Below are 20,826 nucleotides of genomic sequence, written 5' to 3'. Positions count from 1 at the left end.
GATTTGCTAGTATTTTGTTTAGGATTTTTTGCGTCTGTGTTTATCAGATATATTGGTCTGTAGTTTCCTTTTGTGTGTGTTATCCTTGCCAGGTTTTGGTATCAGGGTTATCTTGGCCTCATCAGGGTGAAAGCTGAGGGACAGCTTTCTCCCAGACAGAAGTGCTGGCACTTTGATGAGCCCTCCCCCTCCACAGAACTGGCAGGGTGACACCATATCTGAGACTCCATCACTCTGGCTCACACTATTGCTCTGACCTGGTGATTCCCTGAGGCCTCTCTTTACCCAACTTCCAGGCCCACCCAAGCTGTTTCCAGTGGCTTTTTCACACAAATGGCCTATCTTGGATCATGCTTCAGATTTTTCTAAATTATCTCAAATGAGCAGCATTGGCCTCAGTGTGCCCTGTACCTCTCGCTAAATGGCTTCAAGCACAGAACTAGCAGCAGGTGGCCTTGGTTTGAAGCTTGGCCTCACCTGGGTACCTCCAAGCTTTGCCCACATAGAAGTCATCTGCAGATCGCTTTGTATGTAGCTCATGCTGTGTGAACCTGGGCAGAACACAGGTGGCAGCTGATCTTGGCCTGCACCTCCAAGGAGGTCCCAGAACTAGTGCGCCCAATAGACAGCTTCAGACCACATCACCCAACCATGTCCATAAGTGATACACTCAAGGGGAAGATGCAGCTGTTACAGAGCCCTGCTGAAGTAAGTCCTGCTGTATGGGGTGGGCCTGGGCACAGCTGATCATCCACAGTGGTCAGAGGTTGGTGGTCAGTAGTTGTAGCCAATTCTTGCAGCTGATAGGCCTGGGGGTAAGTCCCTCCTATTGACATGATAGCAGCAATCAAAGCTCAACTACAACAGGAGGGTTATATACAGCCCACACAGGGGTATACCTCAAGTGCCCTGCTTGGGTGTTTGGGGAGGCTGTCCCACTTGACCATACAGAACACCTAGTACATTAGGCCACTCTACCAAGGTTGGGAAACATAATAGCTCTACCTAATACAGAAAAAAAAAGAATCTAATGTGACTGGGGACAGGGAAAGGTACCCCAAACTATTTAAGTCTAATATAGTTTATATAGTGTAAATGTTCTTCACAGTTGACTGTAGTATCCACTGAAAGAGCTAAAAGTAACTATATTTAATAAAAATTTAACAAAAATAACAGTATATCCAGAGTCTTGATCATCCAGGAAGTATGAACTGCAAGGAAACTGTAAGAGATTCTTACCTTAAAAAAATATTTCCCATGACCTATTGTAGCGTCTGAAATCTCACCATTGTAATTGTTTTGTTGAATTATTAAATCTTTCAGAGGTTTAAAATTCTCCCATTGAACTGGTGACACCTTGAGGGATCATGCCTTATTTTTTATGGCACAGTTTCTGGAACAGAATGATGTTCAAGAAAGTGCTGGATAGATATTAAATTAAAAAACACACACACCACATTGCAGCCCAGCTGGTGTGGCTCAATGGTTGAACACTGACCTCATGGTTTGATTCCAGGTCAGGGCACATCATGCCCAGGTTGTAGGCTTAATCTCCAGCAGGGGGTGTGCAGGAGGGAGCCGATTGATGTTGATGCATTGATGTTTCTGTCTCTCCCTCTCCCTTCCTCTCTCTCTAAAATCAATAAAAGCATATTTTAAAAATATGCAAAGGACATTGGGAAGGATAATACTAGAAATTTATGTTCAACTGACAGATTGGAGAATCAATCTATAATACTCTTTTTTTGTTATATATTTTTTATTGATTTCAGAGAGGAAGGTAGAGGGAGAGAGAGATAGAATCATCAATGATGAGAGAGAATCACTGGTTAGCTACCTCCTGCATGCCCCGCATCGAGACCAAGCCTGCAACCCAGATATGTGCCTTTGACCAGAATCAAACCCAGGACCCTTCAGTACATAGGCCAACACTTTATCCACTGAGCTAAACTGGCTAAGGCTACTAATAGTCTTTTTAAAAAATGAAATCTTTATTGTTGAAAGTATTACATATGTCCCATTTCCTCCCCATTGACCCCTTCTAGCCGCCCCTGTCCCTATCCCCCACCCCAGGCCTTCACCACCCTATTGTTTATGTCCATGGGTTATGCATATATACATACGAATTCTTTGGTTGATCACTTTCCACCCACCATCCTCCTTCCCTTCCCTCTGAGATAACACAGTCTGTTCTGTGCTTCTATGTCTCTGGATCTATTTTGTTTATTGGTTTATTTTGTTCATTAGATTCCACATATAAGTGAGATAATGTGATCCTTGTTTTTCTCTGACTGCCTTATTTTGCTTAGTGTAATACTCTCCAGGTTCTCATGCTGTCTCAAAGGGTAAGAGAACCTTTTTTTTTTTTTTTTTTTTTTTACTGATGCATAGTATTCCATGGTATAACTGTACCATGCCTTTTTTTTATCCACTCATTTACTGATGGGCACTTGGGCTGTTTCCAGATCTTAGCTATTTTAACCTATAATATTCTTGACCAAGCAGTGTGGCCACTTGAAGCTAGATCACCCAGGCTCTTTGTATCTCTCTTTTTCCCATTCTGGCACTTGATTATATTGTTGGAGGTAGGGAGTCTCTACTTAAGTTGAGAGATCAGTAAAAAGGAGAGAGCCATGTTTAAGAGACTCTTGCTGTTAAAAGTAATGTCATTTAAATGTTTATGATTATAGCAGTTACCATTTATATAATGTTTGTGATATACTAAACTATCTATGACTAAAACATGCTTACATTTTTTAAAAAATACATTTTTATTGATTTCAAAGAAGAAGGGAGAAGGAGAGAGAGATAGAAGCATCAATGATGAGAATCATTGATAGGCTGCCTCCTGCACAACCCCTACTGGGGGTCAAACCCAAAACCCTGGCATGTGCCCTTGACCGGAATCAAACCACAGACCCTACAGTCTGCAGGCTGGTGCTCTATCTGCTGAGCCAAACTGGCTAGGACTGTGCTTACATTTTTAAAATGCATATATGTTTGTTATGACTCTTATGGTATCATGTTTTCTGTAATTCAGAGGTGTGAATCTACAGTGAAAAGTAATTCCCACCTATATATTATTTTTAGGAGAAAATTTCACTGTCTTGAAGTGATCTGCTTTATGGCACAATGTCCATGAATTACATATGGAAAAGCAGATACGGTTTGTAATCAAGATGGAATGTTTTTGACTATCACCATTTGCACTGTGGGTGCAATGGAGTTGATTACTCTCTCCAGTCTGTCAACTGTATTGGTTATGTATTGTATAATTCTGTGAAGCTCAGAAGTTAAATGCCCTCAGCCAGGAAGTAGTATATCTAGGTCTTCTCCAGAGGAATCAGGATTAATATAGATGCATTCATTTAGATGCCCTATCCCCATCAAATACAAAATATTCCAGAATCCTTCCTTAAGCTATGATTTAACTTTCTCTCCTTTGTATTCTTTCTCTCTTTTAAGCTGTTTCCTTCCTTTCTGTTTTACTCCATTTATTTGTGCTAACCTCAATGTTTAAAAGCTAAGAGATAAGAGAGTGGGTGGCGGTTATGTGATGCAGATGGAAGAATAAAAGAGGGAAGAGATTACGTTGGAAACGAGTAACTTTACTTAAACGCTACAATTCTTCCATAATCTTCCATATATGCAGATTTTCAAGGTTTGTAGGTGACTATGTATATGTATACGTGAGCATGAAGTTATAAGGTGAACACTGCACAGAGGGGCGCGATTTCTTAGTCTGTAAAACAAACCCCACATCTAAACACAGAATGAGCAACTCGGTCCATGTTCCCAACAATCTTTTTATTTTTTGTTTGCTATTGAAAAAAATTCGTACCCTTTTTCTTCTGTGATGTGTGTACCTCTGACTTGTATGGGGATATGAAGACTGGAGCAAGGGGCTGGAGGAGGATGTTTAATGCAGAATAAAATCCATTACGTTTCTCATTCCGTAAGGGCCTTCCTTTAGGTAGTAACTAGGTTTCTCCTGGGGTGAAGGCGTAAGAGCACACGATGTACGAACACATCGAATGTGAGTTCCCTCCTTCGCCTTTTCCGAGAGGAGGCCCGTGGCTGAACAGGCACCGTGATGAGAAGCTCCCGAGGAAAACGGCTCCTGCAGGGTCCGCTTCAGTGAAGCACCGAGAAAAGCTGGTGTGGCGACGGGACAAGGAAAAATGCTTATGACAGACAACGTTTTCAATTATAAACTCCATGTGAACTTCCGAAAAGGGGGGGGGGGGGGGCCCATAAAAAATAGACATTTCTATCGTGGTTTCGCTTTCAATACTTTAGCATATTTCTCTGCCCGTCAGTTGTTTTTGTATCTCTGTTAAAAGTAAAAGAACTTGTGTAAAAAGTGAGGTGAATGAATCAGTTGCGTTTCAGAAATGCCCCAAAAGAGAAACCCGGAGCCATTCTGTTCCTTGGGCGGGAAACCCAGTCACGATATTGACCTCTTTGTCTAGCCCCGTCGTGAAGCGGAGGGATACTTTCGATAGTTTTCAGATCAGTTATTAAATGTGTACATGTTTGGAGTTCAGGATGTCTTCCACAGCCCCTTGTAGTATCTTCCTTCACTGACATGGGCTGCAAAGGCCGCAAAAACCTGCCTCTCAGAAACAAGGGGCGGGGAGACGCCATTTTCAGAGCCGGAAATGATTAAACCTCGGGATTGAGACCCTTCCCAGTCAGCCAGGGCTTGCCAGTACGACAGTTCCTGCTTCTGGTGGAGGCTTGGCTCTCGTCCCATTGGGAGTAGGATCTCTCCAGCTACTGGTGAGCAGGAGGGGGGTCCGTCACTACCGCGGCGAGCCGCGCCACTTGGGGGGTCAGCGGCCACCCCAGCTCAATGGCCTAGTCCCGCCAGGCACCGCGCGGGCCCTGCCGGCCTCCGTCCTCTTCCGCTGGCTCCAGGTGCGGCGCGGATCCATCCGCCACAGCAGGCGCTCCTGGTGGCGCGGCGCTCCGCTTTCGGCAATACCCGGATGGAAGTGTAATGGCCGCCATCAGGGACTCGCAGGCAATGGGGACCACGACAGGTATTCCCTGTGAGCGGGGCCGCCCAGACGTGATAGGATGCCGAGGCTTCTGAAGGGACAGTCAGGGGGCAAAGGGCGAGTTTGTGGGGCGCCAGGGCACCTCGAACCGGCTGGGGAGCCGCCCCAAGATAGGAAGCGCCTGTTAAATAGTCCCGGCCATTCAGTGCTTTCGCCTAACTTGCTGCAAAGTTTTTCTGGGGAAGTTGGTTCTCTCAGTTGGTTCCCCTGCAGGCGGCTGGCGCTAACCGTAGCCGGGCGTGTTTTCCGCCCGCGCGCGTTCACCTCCCCGCTGCCCAGGAGCTGGAGCGGCGTGCGACACCGTGTGCCTCCGCGCGCCCGAGGGGCAGCGGATCCGGGAGGAAGGGGCGGATCGGGCGCGGTGTTTGGGGCAGAGCGGGGCGCGCGGCGCTCGAAGCACCCGCTCGGCGCGCTCCGGCGCCGGTGGAGACGCTGGGGCACCTCGGACCGCACCTCCCGAGCTGTAGGTTCGCAGCCCCACAGCACCCCAACTCGACGGCGGCCCCACTGTGGGTCCCGTCTGTGTATTTGAGGTCTTTTCTTGCGGAAATGCTCAGTCCCGTGGCGCGCGTTCTTCCTCGGAGTTGGCCAAAGGCGCTCTTCCCTGCAAACCTCAATCACACCCAGTGGCAGACGGATTTCTTTGTAACTGGTTTTCTCACTTGTAGGGTCCATTTTGAGTCTCTTCTTAACATGGTGTCTTCATTGTCAAGTAGATAGTCTCTTCCTAGATGGCTACAGTAATTGAAAATATACAGGGTTAGTGCATATGAGGTAAAATGTCCTAACTCTTAAATAGACCAACAAAACAGACATGGGAGCTTTGAGGTGAAAAATGCAAAAGTTAAGGTTCGGTTTTCATTTAGGTTTAAATTTGGAGGCATTTAGTGTTTGTGAGGTATTTATCAAAAGCTTAAAAAACCCTACAAAAATAGTCAATGTTTAAGGATGTCTTAATGTTGAACTTTGATGATTAAACATGAAGACACCACTAGGTTATGAATTTTATGAACTTGAGCAACTGTTTACTGATACTGAATTGGTTTTTATGCAGCAAGAGATCTGATTTGACTGTACTTTGATGTTACTATCCTCGGGTTGAATAGATAGAAACCATTACAATTGGTTGAGTGAAATACCCTAACATTTTTCATAATTTAATTGCTAATCAATAGAAGTGGATTCATTGTCTTTCAGCAGAACTATTCTTCCGAAACTCAAAAGACGCATAAAGACGTTGCATTGTGTTAACATTTTTAAGATGTTGCATTTCATAGTGAAGGATAAGCATGGTAGGCCATGTTAATTTTTGTTAAAATTCTCATAAATAATGTGAGCCCATACTCTAAAAAATTAACAAAAGGGGAGAAAGGGATAAAATACAGGTATCTAACAACCTGTTTTGCATAATCAAATTGTCCCTTATAGTTGCCATCAAAGTAAGCATAAACATCAATTCAGAGCGCTTTATATCTGGTTTTATGGAAGAATTAAAGGACAGTAACCACAATGGATACCTACTGTGCACATTGATAGCATGTGAGCTTTTTAAATGCTTGAGGTTTTTAATCATTACACTTCAAATCCTGTCCTATCCTATCCTATCCTCTCTGATAAATGTGATGGCAAAGGTTTTTATATTTTGAGACATACCAGAGAGAATATATTTTAATATAAATGTACAGACAGGTTGACTTTAAAATATATTTTACACATGACCTTTAATATACTTTCATTGTTTACTTTCCTGTTTGGAACTGTTGTTATTGAAGCATTTTGCACTTTAGATCACTTAATACAACTTTCTGTTTTTTAATGATAAAATACTTGAGTCTTGCCCAGTTTCCTTTAGGTACCCTACTAGAAGTTTTTTGGCAGAGCACTATACACAAAAGAAAAAATTTTTAATGAAGTTGAAATTTTTATTAATTATCTGATCCCAGGTGTGTAGGCTATGAATATATTAGTTCTGTATCTGGTGTATTGGCTTCACGCAGTGAGCAATTTTCATGGGATGTTAGATACCAGAAGTGTGTATTAAGAGGTAGCATTGTGGTAGGATAGCTGGATTGGAATTAGATCCAGCTTTTAGTTCTAGCTTTGTGACTTTGTGCAAGACTCATTTTCCCTATCTTGTAATAAATGAGGATATTGAATTAGTTTGATTCTAAGCTTCCCTTTAAGCTTTGAATTTTCTGACTTTTGTAAATTCATGACATTGTCAGTGGGTAGATATGATAGGTTATTTGCGTAAGTGCAGAGAAGTTTATTTTTCTTCTAAATTTATATACTTAAATTGAATAGGAAGCATAATTGAATTGACAGTATAAAATATTTTAGTAATAGTTTTTGCAGTCAAAGTTTTAAAATCTTCATTTTTATTTCCAGATACCATCTCTTGTGATCACTGTTCCTGATTATGGCTTTGTCCAGGCATTAAATTGTGTACCTTTTGTTCCTTGAAGAAAGAGGTATGGTAAAGATGGAAGTATTATATAATCTATTAAGTAGTAAGTTAATATATTTTAATCTTAGACAAAATAAAATAGTTATGTATTTGTGAGTTTCCATAAGTTACAATTTTATTTTTGGCTTAAATATTATACATGGTTTTTCATTTTAATATGAGCAGAAAAATTAGTTTTTTGTGTTATTGTTTATTATTTAGCATTTCATTAGAGACCTAAAGATGATTTTAACCATATTATCCTTCTAAATATAACGATGGCATTAAGAGCTTTTGAGTAATAAATGACGATGATAAATATGTTAGGAAGATGTTTTGGAGCTACAGAGATGGCTAGGAGAATGTTTGTGGTTTTCTGTAGTTAGCGCAAAGTAATGCATCTGAAGAAAGATTGTCTAGTATGATTAATGGCATCTACATTATGAGTCAGAAAGGGGACTTGGGAATCACTATAGAGTTATGACTGGTTTCCTGGAGACAATCATCTGAATATCTTTGTGTGGACAAAAAGAATGGGAAAAATCTGCCGACAGATCCATGGTATTCTAAGGAAATCTTTTAAAACTCAGTGGAAAATATTGTAGCCTTATCAAAAACCCACTACAACAAAACAAAAACCTGAAATACAACTGTCTTTAAACATGAGTCTCTTGCTGTTTGTTCTTGTGATACCACAGTGTCATAATTCCCCTCACCAAATTCAATAAGTGTACACTTAAGTATAACCCTAAATTAGGATTAAGAGTATGTATGTAATTACTAAAATAGCTGAAGTAGACAATACTAACTTAAGTTATTACTTTAGTTCCATGAACTTTACCGTAGATGTCTTTCTTTTCAGAGCCATTTCCACAAAGCATGAATTTTTTAATTGTATTATAAGTTAATTCTAGCAACTACCCTGAGTAGAGAGTAACAGAGCTGAATTGAGATATCATTTATGTTCATTTACCTGCATAATTTCTTTCTACATAATGTTTGTCTAACCTCTTACCACATGAAATTCACTTGGGTACTGTGTTAATCAGGAATAGAGACAATAAGTGCAGAGTGCTAAGAATTTTCTTTGCTATGATTGATCCAAACTACTCAGAAAAAGTAATATGATGAAGAGTGAAAGCTTCAGCCCTGGCGGGGTGGCTCAGTTTGTTGGAGCATTGTCCCATGCACCAAAGGGTGGTGGGTTCGATTCTGGTCAGGGCACATATCCAGGCTTTGGGACCAATCCCCAGTCGGGGAGTGTACAGGACACGACCGATCAATGTTATTCTCTCTCCTTGCCTCTTTCTCTCAAATCAATAAAAAACTAAAACAAAAAACCCACAACGACACATCCTCTGGTGAGGATTGGGGGGAGAAAAAGAATGAAAATTGCAAATATAATGAAGTAAACAAGAGGCTACTATACAATGACTGACCAAAATGATTTGGATTATTCCACCTTCAAAAACCGAGCAAAGAAACTAAAAATTTAGAATTGTAATTGGTATGACTGCATGAATATTAGAATGAAGGTGTGTGACTTGAAACTTGGAAGCTTAAGAAAATTAAGTGGGTTTCACCTGGGTCTCATTTCAAGAAATGGTCATAGCCTAAGCTGAAAACAAATACTGGCTTTTAAAAGTCCAATTTCAAAATGTAAAATCGACACCAATTAAAATTGGGTTGTTGGAGGTTGTGTGTAGTAGAAGATCGATCTACCTATCTATCTATCTTTCTATCTACAGTTTTTGTCAACTCAGGATATCATCATTTTGGGAAACCATCTCTTTTCTATTGTGAGTGGTTGGTGGGCTATCAGCCAGTCTTGTAGTTTTATAACCCAAGCCTATTCATTCCTGTTGTAACAGTGATTGCCTGCAGACCAAATCAGAATCCTTTGAGATTGTTACATGAGTGCAAGGAGAAAAATGCTCTCTTCTCTCTAAAGTTGTTAATTTGGGAGGGTGATAGTGACATTCCTACATGTATGAGAACCTCATCTGTAGTATGAAAAAGTGGAGCCATATAGAAATGGAAGATAGATGAAATAGTGCTAATTTCAGTTAGGGACTATGGCTATGAGATATCAGTGTTTATCTTTTAATGTTGCGAGCTATGCTGGTGTCCTTCCCAGTCCCTTGGGCCAAAATTCTGTATATAAATTAGTTTTAATTGGATTGCTGCAGAATGAATTTATGACCTGTAACTTCCAAGTTAATCATTTACATCCATCTACAATTTGCTCTTTTCCTCCACCTTACAAAAGATGCCCTTTATTCATTCATCACTTATGCAGGCATGTAGTCCTTCCTTTGATCAACCTAATATTTATTGTCTACTATGTACAAGCATGTGCAACTGCCTGGTTAGTCAAGGATTATACATACTAGGCTGAGTGGATGGTGGACTTTCTCTAACATAGTACATTTTTGTATACTTAAGTTACACAAATCAACAAGCATGTGTTGAGAATAACCAGTGCTGTGCTTAGTAATATCTAGGAATAAGTTATTGATCTTCAAAGTGCTTATAGTTTAGTCGAGGTATCCAGATTAATATATGTGAAATCTATAATAATACAAGCGCAATATGCTAATTAGACTGGACATCCTTCTGGACGTCCTTCCAGACAACCTTCCGGACAAAGCTGGGGCTGCGAGGGAAGCCCGGGTCCCAGGTGCCAGAGGGAAGTCGATGCCAGCAGCCAGGGGAAGGAAGGCTTACTCTTGTACGAATTTCGTGCATCGGGCCTCTAGTACAATATAAACAGCTATAACAGGTAAGTGAATGCATACTTGTGTAGTATGGATTTTAAATGAGTTTTGATAGGTAGGAAATTAGTTAGGGCTGGCCCAGTCTAGGAAGGTTTCTTAAAGGAGGTATAACTTCAAATAGATTTTGACTTAATGAAGTGGGTTTTGATAACCACAGAGAATAATTAAAGAAAGTGTAGAGTTGAAAATTATTAAGTCCAGTGGTAAGTTCTCAGTCCTCATCCTACTTCACAGAGTTGATCAATTCCTGATCCTAGAAACACTTTCTCCACTTTACTTTCAGGATCCAATCTCCTGATTTACCTACAGTCTCACTGGTCATTCCTTTTAGTCTTGCTAGCTGGTTCTTTCTCATCTGTTTCCTCTAAATGTTACAGTACAGGCTCAAGCCTTGAACTTCTCTGTTTACTTATCCCTTGGTGATTTCATTCAGTTCTATATACTAAATATATACACACAGAAAAATGTAGACACACTAGTGACTCCAAAAATTTTATCTTACACCTAGACCTCTGTATTTTATACTGAGCTACACATTCGACATTTCCACTTGATTATCAACTAGGTATCTCAAAATCTTCATGGTTAAACTCAACTCTTAGTATACTTATCAAACCTACTACTCCCACCAGGCTTTCTATCCTAATAGTAAATTTGCAACTGATTTTTTCTAGTTGCTAAGGTAGAACTTTCAAAATTATTCTTGACATGTTTCTTTCATATACCAAATTTAATCTGTCAGGAAATCCCATAGACTGTCTTCAAAATATATTTAGAGAGTCTGATCATGCCTTATTTGTCTCCAAAAAGACACCATCCTCTCTACCTGGGAAATTGCAGTGTAATAATCTCCAAGCTGGTCTACTTCCTTCCACTCTTAGCTTCCTCCCAAATACTCTGTTCTTAACTTAGTAGCCAAAGTGATCTCTTTAACAAAATAATTTGGCTCATGTTTCTTCTCTATCCCAAATGCTCCAGTTGCTTCCCATTTTGTTTATAGTAAAACTAAATAAGGCCATCAAGCCTTGTTTTAGTCCCGTTGTTAGTTCTTTGACTTCATGTATTCCTTTTCTTCTGGTGCTTTCTGTTCCAGTCTTGCTACTCTCCAAACATGTTAGGCACTCTACCCTCAGAGTGTTAGCACTTACTATTTCTTTTCTTGGAATGATTTCTCCTTCAGCTCCTTAAAGTCTTGGCTCAAATAAGACCTTTTCAACTGATTGTCTCCCTGACTTAGTATTTAAAATGGCAACTTTCAAACCCTGGCTGGATAGCTCAGTTGGTTAGAGCATTGTCCACCAAGGTTGCTGGTTTATTCCCCGGCTGGGGCACGTACAAGAATCAACAAATGAATGCATAAAATAAGCGGAACAACAAATCAGTCTCTCTCTCTCTCTCTCTCTCTCTCTCTCTCTCTCTCTCCCTCTCTCTCTCTCCCCCTCTCCCCCTCTCCCCCCCCCTCTAAAATCAATAACATTAAAAAAAGTAAGATTATTAAAATGTCAACTTTCTGGTTCTGCCTAGTCTATCCTTTATATTTTTCTATAGCACTTGTCACCTTTGAATATATTACATAATATTCTTTGTTTATTATCTAAATACTCAGTAAAATGTTAGCTCTTTGAGGGGAGGGATTTTTGTCTGTTTTGTTCCAGTACTTGAACAAAGACTGGTACAGATTTGCTGCTAGCTACAAGCCCAGCACTATGCTAGGTGCTGGTGGTATAGCAAAGAGCTTGTTTCAGTGGTAGAGACGATAAATAAAATATTGCCAGAAAAAATTACCAAAAAAAAAAAAAAATACAAAGACTAAAATAGAGAATTTTTTTTCCTATTTGAGGAGGGGATGATTTATAGATTGGAGGAGACCTTACTGAGGCAGTAACATTTGAGCTGAGACCTAAAAGATGAGAAGGATCTAGCTTTATGAAGAATGGGAGAAAGAATATTTCAAACAGAGAACAGTAGGTGCAAAGGCCTGAGATATGAAAAGAGCATTTGAGGAACTAGAGACTATCTTTGGTAGCTTACTGGAGTATTTACAGATGGAAAGAGTGGTGTGAAATGAAATGGAATAGAAAGGTCCCAGACCAGATGTCACTGTTTCTTGCAGGCCTTGACAAGAAGATTAAGTTTTATTTGAAGTTCCTTGGGAAGCCACTAAGGAGTTTTAAGCAGGGGAAACTCTGACCTATTTATATTAAGATTACTTTTGCTCTTGTGTGGAGAATGGAGTCAGGAGATGATGGTGGGTAAGGGGAAAACATGGAATGCCACTTAGCAAAGACTAGTATTTTATTTATTTATTTTTTTAATTTTTATTTATTTATTTATTTTTTTCGCTTAAAGTATTACAAAGGGTATTACATAAGTGTCCTTTTTTCCCCCCCGCCCTTGACAAGCCCCTGCCCTCCCTTACCCCCCAGTGTCTTATGTCCATTAGTTATGGTTATATGGGTGCATACAAGTCCTTCGGTTGATCTCTTACTCCCCTCCCTCCTGTCCCCCAACCCTCCCTGGCCTTCCCACTGCAGGCAAGACTAGTATTTTAATCAAAATTGGAGAGAAGAATTCAAAATGTATTTTGGAGATAGAATTGCCAGGATTGCTTATGGAATAATAGGGAAATAAGAAAAAGAAAACTCTTGATTTTTGGGTTTGGCAACTTGCTACTCTCCAAACATGTTAGACATGCTATGCTCAGAGTGTTGGCACTGTTTCTTTTCTTGGAATTGTAGTGCCATATATATGGGGAAGCCTGGAGAATGGAATTTGTTTTATCCATAGAGATAGGGTTTTTGTAGAGCCAGAAAAAAATTCAACAGAAAATTGAGAGGAAATGCATTACATGTTCTCCCAATCAAGGAGCAATAAATCTGTTGACCCTCTCCCCCGTACCTGGTGTTCAAAATTGTAAGTAAAATCTGCCTATTCTCCTACATCACTGCCACAGCAAAATGACAAACAGAAGAACGAATGAGAGAGAAAGTTAATCTTTCTCCTTCCCGTACAGAATTCAGTGGTCTTTATTTCACTTTGGACAGATTATTTCTTTCTTGTCCTTGCATTTTACTTGGGAATTGTCTTTTTAAAATTCTCTGTACCTACTGTGGAATTCCTAATCTATGCGAACACTGCCAGTTGTCTGGATCCTCACTTTTTATTTAGATTGTCACTTAGTCCTCCAATTTTTTCACTTTCATTTTTACACTCTTTCTACACTGTATCTTGCTTGATTTTTAGTACCATTCTAATATTTCTAAAATAATGCTTTTATAACTTCTCTCTGCTTGAGAACTAACAGTGGTTCCTTTTATTTCAAGTTTAGCTCTATTCTCTGTAGTCTGTTCTCACTTAAATCCTTATTATCCACTCTCTCTCTCTTTGATCTAGATCAGCTGTGGGCAAACTACGGCCCGTTTGAAATGAATAAAACTAAAAAAAAAAAAAAAAGACCGTACCCTTTTATGTAATGATGTTTACTTTGAATTTATATTAGTTCACACAAACACTCCATCCATGCTTTTGTTCCAGCCCTCCAGTCCAGTTTAAGAACCCATTGTGGCCCTCAAGTCAAAAAGTTTGCCCACCCCTGCTCTAGATCCTACAGTGCAGTAAGAAAAATTCTTTTGAAAAAATTTCAATATATATTTTTATTGATTTCAGAGAGGAAGTGAGAGAGGGAGAAACATCAATAATGAGAAAGAATCATTGATCAACTGCCTCCTGCATGCCCCCTACTGAGGATTAAGCCTGAAACCTGGGCATGTGCCCTGACTGGGAATCCAACTGTGACCTCCTGGTTCTTAGGTTGATGCTCAACCACTGAACAACACCAGCTGGATGAGAAACGTGCTTTTCTTCCAACATTTCTTTTTCTTTTTTAAAAAATATATTTTTATTGATTTTTTTACAGAGAGGAAGAGAGAGGGATAGAGAGTTAGAAACATCGATCAGCTGCTTCCTGCACACCTCCTACTGGTGATGTGCCCGCAACCAGCGTACATACCCTTGATCAGAATCGAACCTGGGACCTTTCAGTCCGAATGCCAATGCTCTATCCACTGAGCCAAACCAGCTAGGGCCCAACATTTCTTTGTTCTGTTTTTCTGGTCCAGGTAGCTTTGCTCCTTTCTTACATATTTAAGTCCCACTACTCTTTGAAGCATCATCTTTTCTATGAAGTAAACACAGTTAACATTGATCTATCAACATAATGTCTTAAGAGCCTTTGGTTACAAGAGAACTAGCTTAAGCTAGTTTAAGATAGTGTAAGCTGAAAAAGGGGGATTATTTTAAGGATACAGGATTTCCTAGAATTCAGGGGCAGGAGTGCACAGGCAGGCCTCAGTATGTAAAGACTCGTGGTGGTGACATTACCCTTTTGGTTTTAATCAAGGTACCCAGAAGAGCTGATGATTTTCTCCCTGTTGTTTTGGTTTGTTTTTTGCTATGCCATGGTGTCATTCCTTTTAAAAAAAACAAACCTGTTTTCAGTAGTTTGGAGGATATCTTTCTATAGATTTGTCTTTGTTTACATAAAAATACACTATGTACCTTTCCTCTTGATATAAAAATGAAGATCTTTCCTCCTAATTTAAAAAATGCATTACTTGCCTTAATTAGCAACTTACTTTTTTTAAAAATAAAAATATTTGGAATCAACATCTTTCTAAGTAATTTCAATACATATACTTTTTAATAATGTTTTTATGTGTATGTTCTATAATTTAATCATTTTTCTATTCATGGACATTTAAGTGATACTGCTACATATCTATATGTTGTGCTTTCATTTGAGGTTAGAATATAAAAAGTGATTATGGGAGTATACTTAGAAAATGTGAAGGAAATTGATTATTTTTAAGGAAACGATAAATTGCCAAAAGTGACTCTAGCAAACTCGAAGAACCCAGAAACTGTAGAATAATTTGTCAGATTGTGAGGCCTTAACTCCACAGAAGTATCAAACTCCACATGGTTTTGTTGGTACAGTCTGTGCAGTTTTAAGAAGTGGGCAATTCTCATGTTTAGTGAACTATTCCAGAGCAGGTGAAATAATAACTCTTAAAGCATCAAAAAAGAGAATTCTAAATAAAATTTTGTCAGAACACAACCAGAACTTCATTAAAGAATGATATGCTTAGCTCCAACCAGGTGGCTCAGTTGGTTGAAGCATTGTCCTGTACACCAAATAGGCTGCAGGTTCAATTCCCAGTCAAGGCACATACCTAGATTGCAGGTTTGATCCCTGATCGGGGCGTGTATGAGAGGCAACTGATCAAAGTTTCTCTCTCACATAGATGTTTCTCTCTTCCTCGAAAATCAGTGAACATATCCTCGGGTGAGGATAAAGAGAAAAGAATGGTATGCTTATTTAATGCAAAAAGTTCAACATTATACTTGCTATTTGTGTAGTATATAGAAAAAAAATAGACTGATGTTATAATTTTCACTATTTCTTATTCTTTTAGCAATGTACCACGATCATGAAGCATATTGTTAATTGAATATCACTTATTTTCAATTTAAAATACATGTAACTTTTTATGTGTATAACAACACTGCATGCATAGCTGCCGTTCTGATGGTGCCAGTTCCCTTCACTAGTTTTTTAGGTAACATCATGGCTCACAAATTAATTATTAAATAAACAAAAAAAAATCACTTCTCTTATAGCATAAATTTATAAAGCATGAGTGACATCTAATAGCATAATTCTTCATTCTCTGAGTGTTATATGTTTATAGCATTAACTTTGTTAAAAGCTTTTCTGCAGTGGTGTGATTGGGTACCTATGTGTTGATATGAGTAGTACAACACTGAGTAATATCTATTTTATTTTAGTTTCTTCTCCACTGTTAGTGTCAACATTCATCAGTTTTGTACTGGCTCAAGTTTATTATTTTAAGTTTGTTTAGGAAAAACTCAGTTTACCACAGAAGTCACTTGCTTTGAGAATTTCAAAATTTTCATGGCTTCATGCCATTTTTTATGAAGTTTTATAATAGTGTGGTCTAAAAGCAAAGAGATTATAATTCTTGTTACATCCAAATACAAGTTATTTGCTTATGCTATGATAAGGAAGTACAGTATGCCAGTGTGGAGGCCATAGTGATCCAAGGACATTTTAAGAAATACTGACCTATGGCTAGCCAGTAATCACTATAAACATTTTTATGTGTGTGTGATTGACTTTTTACATGAGTTAGTATGAGTCCATGTCTTTTTATCCTTCTCTTCTTTATTTTTATCAGTAGTTGTAGCCCGATATAGTAAAACCTGATATATCTACCATTTGTTTTCTGGTTTTTCATTTAATACCTCTTGGATATCTTCCTATTAATAAATTGTTTATAATATATTATTGTAAAAATTGAATAATATTTAATTGAATGAAAATACTATAATTTGTTTTTTGGTGGACATTTAGTTATTTTTAATTTTGTGGTTTTTATAAACAATGCTGCAGTGAACGTCTCTGATTGTTATCTTTAAGTACCCACTCTCTTAGCTGTGTCTGGTATCCCCTATTTCAGAGATTCTGTTTTACCCTCTGTAGAGAATAAATCTCCAGATTTTCTGCTGTGGTGGGGGAACAGCAGTTACCTAGCATAGAATAGTCATGGGAATCTTAGTCTCTGACCAACTCAAGCAGCTTTTTCCAAATTTCTCTTTATTTTAGCTTTCTACTCCTTTTCCATTTTAGAGTCACTTGGTGCTGCCAGTTTCTAATCCTTTTGAAGATTCAAAGTGTAAAATGGGTTAGTTCTTGCTGGGGTCCATCCCCAGCAGGTCCAGGGATCCCCAAAGGTGTGGACGGAGTCGGCGAAGAATGAATGACATGGAAACTGGTTTCAGTTGATTAGCATAGCGAGGTTCTCCCTCCAGGATCTCCAGCGAAGTTCTGGTCAGGAACTCCAACCAAGTTCTGGTCAGGATCTCCAACCAAGTTCTGGTGCCATGTTCTCTCGCTAGGTTCTCCAGCCAGGTTCAGTCACCAGGTTCTTTAGCCAGGTTCTTTTGCCATGTTCTGTCTAGGTTCTCCAGTGAAGTTCTGTAGCCAGGTTCTGTCCAGGATCTTTTGCCATGTTCTCTGGCTAGGTTCTGGTTAGGATCTGACGTTTATTGTCTTGTTACATCCATATTTATACCAGCGGATTTTAATCCTGTCAATTTCTATTACAAAGGTTAGGGCGTTTCTTATCTCCATTCCAGGGAGTAAAGATTATGTAGCTTAACTACCCGCCTGGCACTTAATTAAGGGGTTGTAGCCCCTCCCTAACCTCAGGGAAAGATCCCCACCTGGGGAAACAACCTTTCTGGGAGAGGTGACCTTGGTTAAAACACATGGCGCTAAAGGGAGCAAACATACTAAGAACAGTATGCTATATATGCCAGGTCCCTTGAAACAGCAAGGATGGACCGGCTTCCGGCAAGTTCTGAGCTTTACCCACTGTCTGGTACTGTTTTCTTGGGTCTGCAAAGTCCTTTACTACTTATTTACCTGTTTTTCAGTATCTAGAATTTTGTTGCTATTGTTAACTCTTCTGTTTCCCCTTGTTAATTTTTCTTTAAGGACTTACTGTATTTGTCATGTTGCAAATGTTCCCCTTCTCTAGTCTTCTTTCTTCACTGTATTAACAAAATACATTTATTTCTATTTTGTAGACTTTATTGTCGATAGATGTTTCTTTAAATTATTATTTTTTGGTTCTTTTTTTCTGATTGGAATTCAATTTCCTTGAAGTATTTACTTTATACTTTTTTTTTTTCAGAAAGAGATATATGTAGTATATTCTCTGAATTTTTGCATATCTAAATTTGTATTTTCCCCACACATATGAGAGTTTACCTGGGCATAGGGTTAATTTTTTGGGTTAATTCTTTTCTCTCAGAACTCTATAAATGTTATTTCATTGTATCTAGCATATAGAATTGTGAGTAAAATGTTTGATAAATATTGTTGTCTGATTAAAATTGGCATTGTGGATAAAAATTTGAATACCTTTTTAGGTAATTGTTTCTTTCCACCTTTTATTTTTACAATATTTTATTTTTATCTTATAAACTAAAAAAATAAGTTGTAGATACCAAGTTTTATATTCTCCTTCCACTAGTAATCTTGCCAGACATTTGGGGAGCCTTTGATTTTGAAAATTCAAGTCTTAAAAATAACCAAAACCTCAGTGTAATTTTTTTCTTTTTGTTTTCAAAATCATTATTTTTCCTCCATCTAATTTGTACTCTCATGGCAGTATTTCTCCCCCCTATATTATTATTATCTTAGGTCTTAATGAGATTGCTAGTTATTACTTGATTTTTTTTTTTTTTAAAAGCTCTCTCCTTTTTCCTACAGTAACTTTCATTGTAGGTACTGTTTTCACTGCTGGAATGGGAGAATAGAAGATAAGTTTTGATGAGTGTTCAGTTTATTTGCCCTTTGTTGAACAGCTGCATCTAATGATGTTTCTGCCTACTTATCTTTTTTGATGGCATTGATAGTTGAGATGAATTCATAGACAGTAAACCAAGATACTCCTTTTTCTTTTTGGTTAGATGGAGGGTGGAGGAAAATTAATGATTTTTCTAACAGCTTAGAGATAACTATTTACTTACGTGGAGAAAGAACAGAAGTCTTAAGCAGAAGGAGATAGCCAGGAATATAGGAAGATGTATCTTGTTCAGAAATAATTTCCTCTTCTTATTTCTCTCTTAATAGCTGGTGCTAGCAATCCCCAATTTCTGCGTGGCCTCTGGACCCAGATCAAAGCTTTGGATTCATCCTTTCCTCCCCATACCTCAGCAGAGACTTCTGTTGCCCCAGGGGACTCCACATAATCTTCCTCTCAAGCCCTTGCTTTCTCTCCCAAGGTATGTTTAGGGGAGGGAGTGGACAGAATTATGTTACTCATTTTTTTAATTAAGGGCATAATAGATACTCATTAAATATTTGTTGAATGAATATTCACTAATAAGCCTCTTCTTTAAAAGTGGTGCTTGACAGTTGGTCAACATTTGTTTTCACTCTTCTTTCTCTGGACCATTTCTTACCCAAACACCTTGCTGTATATGTATGGAATGTTTTCTAGTTTCTAGCCATTTTGTAGGATTTTCTTAAGTATTCTTTAATTTTTGGTTTGTGTTTCGGTGGGCAATTGGGAAAGGAAGGAAATCAAATTGCTTAAGCTTCCGTCTTGGTGCAGGAAGCTCTTCAGGTTACTTGCAAGAAATATTTTATACAAATTGTGGTATTTCAAGGCTTGATAAGATACATGTTGGTCAAGTCTTATGAGGAAATAATCCTATGTAATAAAAGCCCAGTGACTGAATGGTGGAACGACCAGAACGACTGGCCAACCAGTCGCTATGATGTGCACTGACCACCAGGAGGCAGACGCTCAGTGCAGGAGCTGCCCCCTGGTGGTCAGTGCACTCTCACAGTGGGAGTGCTGCTTGGCTGACCGGGATGAGCGGTGCTCCCACAGCAGGCTGATCCCTGCAGGCCACACACCCCCCACCAGTGCACGAATCCCATGCACTGGGCCTCTAGTACATATATAGAAGGCAGGAGTTCAAAGAGAAGATTTAAGCTCTAGCTAGGTCTTCTCAGTGGTTAGAACATCAGCCTGTGGCCCAAAGGGTCACAAATTTGATTCCAGGTCAAGGGTGCATACCTCAGTTACAGGCTCCATCCCCAGCTCAGGTTGGGGTGGGTATGGGAGGCAACCAATTGATGTGTCTCTCTCACATCAATGTTTGTTTGTTTGTTTGTTTGTTTCTTTCTTTCTTTCTTTCTTTTTTTCTTCTTTCTTTCTTTCTTCTTTCTCTCTCTTGCTCTCTTTCTCTTCCTCTCTTCCTTCCTTTCTCTCTCTCTTTCTCTCTCTCTCTCTCTCTCTCTCTCTCTCTCTCCCCCTCCTCCCTCCCATCCACTCTTTAAAAATAAATGGAAAAATGTCCACTGTTGTTGATTAAAAAAATAATAGGTAGGTAGATATATTCTTGGGTGAGGATTAAATAAATAAATAAATAAATACTTTAAAATCAGTGATCCTTATTGATGGAGTAGAGATTAGATTATAGTGAAAACATTAGCTAATAAATTGAAAGACTAAAATTATATTTCTCTTTTATTATGTTATATGAAATGTCCCCAACATGCTATATATTTTTCCTCATAGGCGGCAATCCTTAGTATAATTTGCTACCAGGGCTTCATCTTTGATTGCTTCCATGTACTACTATAGGTAGAACGTAGTTGAAGACAGAATAGATTCTCCAGATTTAAAATTGGAGGGCAAATAAACCCAGAACTACCTAAAATATACAAACTCCCCCAATACTGTATTGTATATGATACATTAACTATAAAAAAATTGACATTGAACATTAATTATTTAGCAGTTATCAAACTTAAATAAAAGCTAAGTAGATTTCTTAATAAATTGGTTCCTTTTATCAGCTTTGTTTTGTCTGTAAGGAAAGGGCATGCACTTTAATGGGTAAACTTTGTGGTATCTGACTTGGCTGCCATGTATCC

General features: G+C 38.8%; 1 protein-coding gene across 6 annotated transcripts in view; it reads left to right on the top strand.

Moving 5' to 3' along the window:
• The first annotated feature begins 4,986 nt into the window (after positions 1 to 4,986).
• ZNF518A (zinc finger protein 518A) overlaps positions 4,987 to 20,826 on the top strand; it is a 60,087-nt gene continuing 44,247 nt past the window's right edge. For 5 of the 6 annotated variants that reach the window (XR_011473562.1, XR_011473561.1, XM_070432604.1 and 2 more), the window contains exons 1-3: positions 4,987 to 5,045; positions 7,452 to 7,534; positions 19,009 to 19,160. The gene's annotated coding sequence lies outside the window, so the exon portion shown is untranslated. Of the gene's footprint in view, positions 5,046 to 7,451; positions 7,535 to 15,587; positions 15,654 to 19,008; positions 19,161 to 20,826 lie in introns of those variants that run through there. The other variant, XM_070432605.1, reaches the window with a different exon arrangement.

Source organism: Myotis yumanensis, unplaced genomic scaffold (genome assembly GCF_028538775.1).
Source record: "Myotis yumanensis isolate MYYU_CA2020_CCGP unplaced genomic scaffold, mMyoYum1.0.hap1 SCAF_13, whole genome shotgun sequence".
Taxonomy (NCBI): Eukaryota; Metazoa; Chordata; class Mammalia; order Chiroptera; family Vespertilionidae; genus Myotis; species Myotis yumanensis.
The sequence above is the reverse complement of the archived record's forward strand: the minus strand, read 5'-3'. Positions and strand labels throughout refer to the sequence as shown.